Raw genomic sequence first — 11060 nt, forward strand, 5'->3', positions numbered from 1 at the left:
TCAACTATTCACTGAAGCAATTGAAAGGTTTGAATCCTCAACTAACTCCTTCATTGATTTATTATTTTTTTAACATGTCGCATGGAGATCAAACCTCCGATCAAGAAGTCGATAGTACAAACTAAAAGATAATAATCTCAAATAGAGCCTCAACGACTAGTTTTCTTTACAACTTTCATAACAGACATGTAAAGTCATATATATAGTTGTTACATTTATTTTTGTTTCAATCTTAACATTCAGTCTACAAATCTATAAAAAGAAAACTTATCTTTGAATATACTTCAATAAAAGATCATCTACCCTTCTCATGGACGTAGGCTCTGAATTAGGCCGAATCACGTACATGCTTTTGTTCATCTTCTCTTCCTCTTTATTTTCTTCAATTTGCATGTGTAAATTGATCCTTCAGTCTCTGTAATTCACGCAAGATCACAAAGCAAAGGCTGAGAGGGTTTGAGAGCTTTTTTGGAAATTTGAGAGGAAAAAAAGAGAAGAAATTATTACCAAAATGATTTTTGGTCGGCTTCCAACATTTCCCACTGATCGTCGATCGTGGAGTAATCCACGTGTAGTTGAGGCAGCTGCAAGGTGTGACTCTCTGTGAGTTTTTCATTCTACCAACCCCTCTTCTTTTAGGTTGAAATCCTCACTTCGTGGGTCTGAAGTCAAAACAAAATCCTCACTTCTCAAGAGAAACTTAATCTCCCTCGGAATGCTAGATACAGTAGGGTGTGAATACAGGGGCAAGGGTGGAACCTTTGATGTCCTTAAAGATTCTAAGGTAGTTCTTGTTGGGGAGAAAGTCAATGACTTGTTTGTAGTCATAGGTGTTGAAATGATGAAAGGAGCATATGTTGCCATACCAAATGACATGACAGAAGCTGATGTATGGCATAAAAGACTGTTTCACATAAGTGCCAAGGGGCTGGAAGCTTTGTCTAAATAGGGAATTCCACCCAAAGGAATCTCAGACAAGTTAACTTTCTATGAACACTGTGTTTTGGGAAAAACAACTAGATACGGCTTTACCAAAGCACACCATTCAACTAAGGCAATCTTAGACTACATTTACTCAAAGGAATCCTCATCGAATGCATCTTATATAAAGCCTATGTGTAAGGATTCTATATATCTTCATAAAATTAAAGATAAAAGAAAATGACATTTCAAATAGTTGCATCTGATTCCAAGCCACCAAATAATGCCACTTTAAGCCATGATGTGATTTTTGGTAGCTACACACATATATATGATTTCAAATACTTTGATTTATGTTGTTTTGTATGATGGAGTATCTTTGTATCATATTGTGTTAATTTATCATCTAACTATATACTTAGTCATTAGAGTGTGATCTTTCTCATTTATGATTAGTTTCAATCTTTTTCGATGTTTTGACCAAGATATCTAAATTTTTAACATTATTCAATTATACCATTTATGATTAACTTCGATGAGGTTCCTCCTCGATTTGCAAACTTTCAACATTCAATGATAACTTCTATTACTTATAGATATATTCAACATTAAATGATAAATGTCTGTCTCGTGTTGTTCTAGGACAACACACAAATTGAGGAAGAAAAGAAGAATGAAGAGAAAGAGCTCGAAAAGCTAAGAGAAGAAGTGATAAGAATGTTTGGAGTTGCTGCTGGAAATTTTCTAGAAAACCTAAGTTTGATTGATTCAATTCAACGTTTAGGTTTGTGTTACCATTTTGAAAAAGAAATTAACGATGTCTTAAATATGCAAAACACTTTTAACTTTGACGATGATGAAGATATTTACTATACTGCCCTCAAGTTTCGATTGCTCGATTTCATGTGGTAAGTGAACTAGATCTCTAGACAATTTCTATGGAATTATAGTAGTGAATAATTTGTAATAGGTTTCAAGAATAGTGATCATTTAGTTGTAACTGTTTTTGTTGATGGAGACTAGTGTTCATGGGTTTCCTCCAAACCATGTACTTTTTGCAAGCTTTTTAAGTTTTTTTTTTTTTTCATTAGGAATTTTTTAAATTATATTTCTATTTTCTTTTTCGAAAAATTTTCGATAATTTAGCACCATTTTTTCTAAGGAAATATTGAGTTATTTTAAACAGAGATATTCAACAAATTTACAAGAGAGGGGGGAGAATTCAGAGAATCAATTGTGAATGGAAAAAGTGAAATATTGAGTTTGTATGAAGCATCACATTGGAGAATGAATGGAGAGAGTATATTGGATAAAGGTTTGGCCTTTACAACTACTAAACTTGAAGCAATAACCATGGATTCTACCTCTCCTTTTATTGAAGAAGCTAAACATGCTTTGAAGTGGCCAATCCTAAAAGCTTTGCCAAGGCTTATCACCATACACAATATCTCTATATATGAAAAGGATCCATTGAAGAACAATGTTTTGCTCAAGTCTGCAAAGTTGGATTACAATGCTATGCAAAAAATTTACCAGAAAGAACTATTTGAAGTTTCAAGGTGAACCCCCCCCTTTTTTTTATGCATTCTAGTTCCTAAGAAAAATTTTATAATTTTAATTTGTTTATCATGTTGTTTGTAGGCTTAAATCCTCTCTATTAAACTCCATTAGTTGAAGAATTGTCACGTATGGAGAAATCAATTATTCGAAGAGGCCGACCTAATATAGTCGTTATTATTATTATTTTTAGAAAAGTTAATTTAATTTAGACATGGGGATTATTAGGAGATGCAATTTTGAGTTTTAATTGTGTTTTGCATAAATAATGTATAGATGGTGGAAGCATCTGAATTTAATGGAAGAACTATCTTTTGCACGAGATAGGGCTGTGGAGAGCTTCATTTGGGCATTGGGAGTTTATTATGAACCAAAATACTCTGTTGCTAGAATATCATTAGCCAAAATTATTGCTCTTGCGACGGTTCTTGATGATATGTATGATATATATGCTACATTGGATGAACTTCAACTATTCACTTAAACAATCGAAAGGTTTTAATCCTCAACTAACTCCTTCATTGATTTATTAGTTTTTTAACATGTGTCATGAGGATCAAACCTCGAATCAAGAAGTGGCTAGTATAAACTTTATGTCAATCGAACTAAGATCATTTTGACTATATTTTGTTATAGTTGACTAATTTGTATAATACTAGTAAATATGTTAGATGAATACAGTTCATCATTTTATTAATTATGGATTAATAAGTGTGTTAATATAAATATGTTGCGTTTGTGTCTGTTTGAATTGATTACAGAGATTTGTTTCAAAAAAATCATTTTTATTTAAATTTTTTTAATAAAAACTATTTAAAATGAATTTTGAAATTGTTTGATTCAAAATCTATTTCAAGTGGTTGGTAAATACTTCAACATTTTCTAAAATGGCTTAATTTATTAAAATCAAACATTTCAAAAATTAAACAAAACATGCGCTTAAGTTGAGTTTAATTAAATCATAACGTATTACTTATAATTTAGTTTTAAATTGATGTAATGTAATGGTAATACTCATTTCTTTCACCATTGGTGATGAAGTTATTAATTAGTAACTATTTAAGAGGTATTAAGTTTAAATTCTAGTAATGTTGTTTTTTAACTCATTATTTCATGTTATCACTGCATATACACTTATAATACTCTACTCTTTTATTATAAATTAATAACTTTCTTTTTTATTGTATATATTCAGGTGGGATATGTATTGTACTGAGAAGCTTCCAAAGTAGATGAAAATATTTTATGGAGTTATATTAGAAGTTTATGAGGAGATTGAAAAATATATCAACAAGGACAACATTCCATATGCTATTCAGTATGCAAAAGAAGGGGTGAGAAGTTTTAATTTACTCATACTTCATTAATGGTATGTAGTTTTTAATTTCAACTTTTCAATAAAAAAAAAAAAAAAAAGTCTCTTCTTTTTGTTATATGATATGATATTAAAGTTACTTTTACTCATCAGCTATCGTGATTTAAGATTGTATTATAGTACAATTTTATTTTCTTTTTAATTGTACCATGTCATCTAAACTCTTTTTTTTCTAATAATAATGTTGAATTTTGTGTACAGATGAAAAGGCATGTAGAGCTTATTTTGCAGAAGCCAAATGGTTCCATGAAGGGTATTTGCCAACAATGGAAGAGTACATGAAAGTAGCCATTGTGTCTACTTGTTTATAATCTTTTTGTTGCCAATTCATTTATTGGAATGGGAGTTGCTGCTTCACAAGAGGCTTTGATGGGTTGAGAGTGAATCCAGTGCTTCTTAAAGCAAGTGGAATAATTGGCAGGCTCATGAATGACCTAACTTCCCATAAGGTATCACAAGTCATTTAAAGGAAAAATAATTGGCAGAAGGGTCAGATTGTTGAATCGGTCTGGGCCAGTCTTGAATATTTTGAGATTCCGGCCAAACCACGAAGAATTATGAGCTGAAACTTTAGGGTAAGATTCCTAAGACATTTTAGAATAAGTTTGTAGAAGGAAGTATTTCTAAATAAGGTTCGAACTATAAAGTAATCTAAGTTGAAATTTGAATTTGGATTCTAGGGGTGAAAAATGGACCCGAGGAGATACTAGAGTGAAAAGTTCTAAGAAATCGAGGTGAGTGGCTAAAATGTTTTCGAACTAAAACGTTTTTAAACTGTTTTGATTACAAACGTTTTACAGAAAGCATGTTTGCGAAAATAATTCTCATGCCTACTACTTTTATAAGTGGTTTCTAAGCAAGTTTGAATTGTGATTTGAAGGCATGCATATGTTGTATTACATATGTATATGTTTGATTTTATCCAGCATGCATTACCATCTTTAAAGCCATGTTGTATATGTGTTATACTGTACATACTTTAAAGAGAAAAGTTGTTTATAAATAGTTTTGGTAAAATGCAATGCCGAAGTACAAGAGAAGGCATCCACCCAACTAGATACTGAAGTACAAGGAAAAGGTATCTATTGGTACTGAAGTACGTTTGAGAAAGTACCAAGCCAACAGGATACTGAAGTACGTTGGAGAAGGTATCCTAATAGCTCGATACTGAAGTACAAGGAGAAGGAATTTGAGCAGTAGTACCTAATGTGTTAAGGTACTTAGTGTGGCCATAGGTGAAATAACATCAGAGATTGAGCAAAAGGGTTCTCTCTGGACTAGTAGTTGGTGTTAGGATTATTTTACCAGTTATACAGTACTTTGATTTGAAAAATGATTTTACTTGTTTCATGTTTAAAACAGTTTTATATAATTTACGCTCGGAAAATATTTATGCTGCAAAAGTTTATATTTTAGATAAAACTATTTTCTGAAATTATGCATGGGAATTTATTATGTTTTCTCGGTCACTCACTAGGCGTAAGCTCACCCCATTTTCAAATGTTTTTGTTTTTCCCCCCCACAGGTAGCGGTCAAATCCTCTGAAGACAGCTCAGTATCTGCTCTGCCACTAAAGGAACAAAAGACTTGTAACGTTTTCTAGGTAATTATAGCTAATATTGTACACATGTTACTATTGTTCATATAGGGACTAAGGGTTTGTTGGTTTTGGGCTTGTAAATCTAATGTTGTAAATAATCTAAACATATTAAGTTTCTAAGTTAATAATTGTGGGCCTATAGCCGTCAGTTGCATATAATTTATATTTGGTATCAGAGTTGTTATGCAAGAGTTTTTAGGCAGTAAGTGTTAGCCTAAGGGTTGATACCTGCTGCAGTCATGCCCTTCTCTAGGCTAAGAAGGGTGATCTGGGGCGGGGTGTGACAGTAGCAGGTATAATTGTTGGCCAGTAATACTTGTTACATACAATTTACCTCCATGGTTATGCATGAAAAAGGAAAATATAATGTTGACGTGGCTAATTCCAGGCCCCAAACAACCTGGTAATGACATTGATATCTTTTTGCAACCTCTTAATGAAGATTTACAAGAACTATGGGCAAGAGTATCATGTTATGACGTAGTTAGCAAACTTCTTTCAGTTTAAAAGTCGTTCTCATGTGGACTATAAATGATTTTCCAGCATATGGAAATCTTGTTGGGTGCACAACAAAAGGTAAAACTACGTGTCCTACATGTGGAGATAAAAATCTTGCACTTTGGTTAAAAAATAGTAAAAAAAATTCCTACATGGGGCATCGACGATTTCTACCATCTTCTCATCCATATAAAGAAAGAAGTCTTCGTTTGATAGAAAAGTAGAAGAAGTATGCCAGTTAATTTATGAGTGGCAATAAGATTTATTTACTCTTATGAAGTTCAAAAATAGTTGGGGATAGTGTAATAAGAGAAAGTGAAATACAAAAGTCAAAGAAATGTGGAAAAAACAATCAATCTTCTTTGACTTACCTTATTGGAAGGTAAATCATCTCCTTAATATACTATGCTATATTATACTTATGTTTAGGGATTATGTTTAACGACCGGATCCTTATATATTATGGTCCGACCGTTACGACATACATACTTAGAATTTTCTATCATGAGATGAGTTTCGGTAAAAATCTCAAAAGAACATATCTAAGATTTTATCAATTAGGTAGAAAAATATATAAAAGTTTATTTTTACAAAACACAGGATCCATAATACATTAGTGTAGTGATATTAAAATGCATATGCCTTTGATAGTGAGCTTGATGGTTGGCCATTTAAGCGACGTCCAGTTCTGCCACCTATGTTGTGTCCTTACCTACAAAGTCTGTCAAAATAGGATGAGTATATAATATACCGAGTAAGTAGTTCTCACATAGGGTAGTGACCAATTCACAATCACATGCAACATGTCTTGAAAACATGAGATTGGACCGAAAACATATAATAACATGTGATGGTCGGTTTTGCTTCTAACGTAATTTTCTCCGCCCTGGTAGGAAGATGAGGACTTAAGCGGAAACTAACCCATTTGATGATTAGCGGGTCATGTAGTCAGTAGGGCCAGAGTCGCATCCAACATCAACCATTAGCATAAACGTAAGATTGGACTATAGGGTGCAACCATACATACCGTGTTAGTCCTATCATAAACTTGACATAGAATTAGGTCTAGAGGGGTCAACCATACATGCCCTATTAGCCCTAGAAGCATAAATTTATCTAATTAAAATTTAATCTTATTTTCATCATTGTGAACAAACATAATGCATGGGGTCCCTTGTCGATAAACGTATTTTAACAAGTAATGCAACATAACAATAACATAATTATGCAGCATATTAAAAGTACACTACCACAAACACTTAAAGAGAGGGTGAGATAAACTACTTACCTTGACTGCGATCCTAGTTATTCCTTAATTATTCCTTATGGTTTAATCAGTAGAGTTTTCCCTCATAAACAGAAGAAAATTTGTTCAGACACTTCCCTCGCGTTCCTTCTTCTAACTAACAGAATTACTTCACCCCTTTTCAAACGATTTTTACTACTGTGTTTTGTTTGAGAATGAGTTTAACTCCATGGTAAAAGCCTCTTATTTATAGCTGCTTCCAGCTCTTCTCTGTGTGACAACTCATCCACAAAGCTTCTTTAAAATTACTTGTTTAAGAATTTCTCTTAATAAGACATCTAATTTTTGGCTAACGTTTGCCCTTACTCATCAACCTTTGTTTGTATTCAATTTTAGGGTTCTCCATGTATATCTATAAGATTTGTGCCAAATTCAATGCATAATCCATACTTTGTCCAAATCTCGCTTTCCTCCAGCTTTCTCACTGGTTTGGCTGCTCGTGGCTCTCGCTCTCTACAGATTTCTCGCTAGTTTACTCTCATGGCTCCTCACTCTCTCCAGCTTTCTCGCTGGTTTAACTCTCTGGCTCTTGGCTCTCTTCATATTTCTGTTGGGAATCTCGCTCTCTCCATTTTCTCTCCAATTGCTCTCTCCAGGTTTCTCTCCAAATATTTCTCTCCATCTCGCTCTCTCTTCCAGACACTTTCTCGCCGAGAATCTCGCTCTCTCCAACTTCTAATTAATCCTCTCTGATTCTACCCTTATTCATTATTTTTGGATAATTAATAAATTTTATTTTTTCCAATTCTAAATTTTCCACCCGATTTTTCTATTAAGTTTATTTGTTTTCTTGCTTTCTAAAAAATTAAGGGTTAGGTATTGACATTATACACCTCTTAAATAAAATTTCTTCCTGCTTAACAATTTGACATTTAATTTTAAGCATCTACAATAGAGAGAAATCAAATATACTTCCTACAGCCCCACATACACTTTCCAAATCTGAGAACCAATCTTTTTGTAAAATACTATACAACTTGAAGTTGCCTGATGGATAAGTTTGTAATATCCAAAACCTGCATATCTCTCGATGACTCAAAGATTATAGGATTGACGTCTCATGATTGTCATGTACTAATACAACAACTTCTACCTGTAGCATTGAGAAGGTTGCTACCAGAGGGGCAAGAAATACAATAACGAGATTGTGTTTGATCTTCAATAGCCTTGTCAATGCATAATTGATATAAGAACAGTTGGTAGAGATTGAAAAAGAAGTTGTCAAAATATTGTGCCTTCTTGAAAGATTTTTTCCTCCTTCATTTTTCGACAATAATGACGCACTTCGTTGTTCATTTGGGACGTAAAGCTCGATTATGTGAACCCATTCAATTTCGTTGAATGTATCCATTTGAAAGGAAGTGTGTTTTATAAATTATATATAACTGTCAAATTCATGTTCATTTATCTAATTATGATTCACTTATGAACTTAGACAATGAAGGTGTTTAAGGATATGTTAGAAAATGAGCATGACCGGAAGGAATGTTTGTTGAATGTTATTTAGTAGATGTATGTGTCAACCTTTTCCAGTGGATTTTTTAAAGAGCCACTAGAAGAATTTGAGTAATTATTTGTAGTATCTTTTTTTATCATGTAATCTGTGGTGTAATAAATTTCTAATTATTCACAATAATTATTATAAGTTGATATATAAATATGAATGGAATGTTTGGAAAAAAACTTATCTTTCAAAAAGATGGGTTATGGTCCTGTGGAATCAGGAAAATCCAAACGACTTGTTCCCAAAATCTTGTAGGCTGTCTAGTGAGGACGAACATGCGTAAATTAAGCTAACCAAATATACAATCCATGAGTGATTTATACGGACTTATTTCAATTGTGGTCAGTATATGTGAAAGATTGAAATGTATCTTTGAATGTCTTGTGGATTCCTAAAGCTAGTTAGGTAATATGTAAAAATTTTAGAAGGTTGTTTTGTATTAGGTTGTTGTTTTTTATTTTTTGGTTGGGAAGGGCGAAGGGCGAGGGTTATCACTTGAAGCTACTTGTTTATTGGTTGTTATAGTTATTGTTAGGTTTCACTTCTTTTTTTGAATGTCTTGGCGACTCCTTAAGCTAGATAAGTAGTATTATGAAAGTTTGAAATGTATCTTTGAATGTCTTGGTGGACACCCCCTCCCCCTCCTAAACGTAGTTAGTAAATATGTAACTATTGATTTGGGAAGGTTCTGTCTACATGTAAGGTTGCTTTTTTTTTTTTAAAGGGTGGAGGGGAAGGGGGAGGCCATTATCCAACTCAAATTTTTTTAAGATAATTTAGAAAAATTTACTTTTTTTTTTTTTTTTTTTTTGCTTTTTACTTTTCTCTTGGGCCACTTTTGTTTTTCTAAATTAGGAATGCTAGGAACCGTTATTAAAAAAAAATTATAATGAAGGGACAAACAGCTGTCCCTCAATTAGATATAAAAATAATGCAATAAAGCAAATTATTAGTCTTGATTTGATCATGCTAAGAGGGCTGTCTCTATTTTCTCAAATGAGAGAGTTATAGCCAACGTGAACAAAAAGTGTAAAAGATGGAGGGAGAGATGATTAAATGATGAGTACTTATGATGATTTCCATCTACTAAAAGTTCAAGTATGCTACTAACTAGATTTATGTAATCAATGTGGTTATGTTAATGTTTTCTTATTAATTTAATATTTTATGTTGTTTCTTTTCTATCTTTTAAGTTTAGGCGAGAATTACAACGTTGAACATCTCTCTAATGCCTTAAATGAGCCCTTGATTAACAACGTTGCTATTGACCCAAATGGTTATCATTCACCTCCGGAAATGTTTATTATTTGTTTCTATATATTCTTATTTTTTATTTGTAGATTATTGAAACTACCTTTAGATAAAAAAATTTCATAAGTTTTCTCACATGTTTATATTTGTTTTTTAAATTGTCTATATGTGTTAGAGTATTAACATTAATACAACTCTTCGCAATGTGCAAGTTGCTAAGAATTGTGTGGTTACAGGAGAAGGTAGTGCTAAAAGTTGATGATCTTTAAATGACCCAAAAGTTCTTTGTTCATCATGTTCCCCTTGGTCCACAAGCAATGAGGACTTTGGTAGACCTTGTCTATATAAAGCATGATGCATTTTTATAGGAGGGGCCAAACTCATATAATTGAACATCAAGAAGATGTAATCGGTAGCTGACAATTGCATGCGTCATTTGACAAAGTTTTTAATAGCATATAGATACATATCGGATGATTTTATTTCTTGATTTCCAATAACTTTACCTAAACTTTTTAATTACTTAATTTTTTTTTTGTTAGTTGATGAAGAACTATCAGTCCATTATTGGGGCTCTCAGTATTTTTGTGGTTCGACTCTAACCTACACAACTAAGTTGGAGTTATTTTGGAATTTGCAATATCGAAAATATTTGTAAATTAAAAAATTATATTTTGTTTCATCCTCCAAGTTTCTAGCAACTCATTACTTTATATTTTTTTTTGTTGGGAATATTATGATCTTTGTATGAATGGTTTTTTAACATTTATTTTGGGAGATTATATAAATATAATTTTAATTTGATTTCTAATGTGTAAGAAATGTATGAAAGGACAAAATTAGATTTGAACATATTTAAGAAGTTATAAATATGAACAATAGGATCATAAAGATATAAATGAATGTTAATGAATACAAAAAGTTGACAACCAAGTTTATTATGCTTTCATTAATTAAATAATTATAAATTGTAAACAATGCTATAATATTCAAATAACAGCTACAATTTTTTTTATAAAGTGATTTTATGAGTTTTTAAAATGCTATC

The 11060-nt window shown here is 32.1% G+C and overlaps 1 pseudogene; it reads left to right on the plus strand.

Moving 5' to 3' along the window:
• The first annotated feature begins 1443 nt into the window (after positions 1-1443).
• LOC120070058 lies at positions 1444-7728 on the plus strand (annotated as a pseudogene).
• The last annotated feature ends 3332 nt before the right edge of the window (positions 7729-11060 follow it).

Source organism: Benincasa hispida, unplaced genomic scaffold (assembly GCF_009727055.1).
Source record: "Benincasa hispida cultivar B227 unplaced genomic scaffold, ASM972705v1 Contig826, whole genome shotgun sequence".
In the NCBI taxonomy this organism is placed as follows: domain Eukaryota; kingdom Viridiplantae; phylum Streptophyta; class Magnoliopsida; order Cucurbitales; family Cucurbitaceae; genus Benincasa; species Benincasa hispida.